The sequence below is a fragment of the Penaeus monodon genome, chromosome 21 (genome assembly GCF_015228065.2).
Source record: "Penaeus monodon isolate SGIC_2016 chromosome 21, NSTDA_Pmon_1, whole genome shotgun sequence".
NCBI lineage: Eukaryota > Metazoa > Arthropoda > Malacostraca > Decapoda > Penaeidae > Penaeus > Penaeus monodon.
In genome coordinates this window covers 45,204,374-45,204,757 of record NC_051406.1, presented here as the reverse complement: position 1 = coordinate 45,204,757, position 384 = coordinate 45,204,374, and positions in this window count along the sequence as shown.

The following is a 384-nucleotide window of genomic DNA, read 5'->3' as shown; positions in this document are numbered from 1 at the left end:
CCACAGCGACAGCAGCTCTCAAGGAAGAAAAAGAAGAAAAACCCAAGAAAGAAAACGAAGAAAAAAGGCAACCTGCTGCTTGCAAGAGGGCAACGTCATGCCAGGAGTGGATCAATATAAGGAAATCAAGAATACGAATTTCATCAGACACAAAAGAACTGTAACTTCTGTAATGCTATTTATGACAGTCACACACCAGCAATCCAGTTAAAACAATACTGATCTAAGGTGTCTAAAATAAGCAGAGGTAAGGTCCATAACCCTAACGGTGGCATTTAATATAAAACTGTGACGCATTGCAATATACTCACATTGCATAATTATACTTTACTGCATTTATTTAATTGCTGGTTTGTGCGACGCTTTCTGCCTTTCCTTATTGCG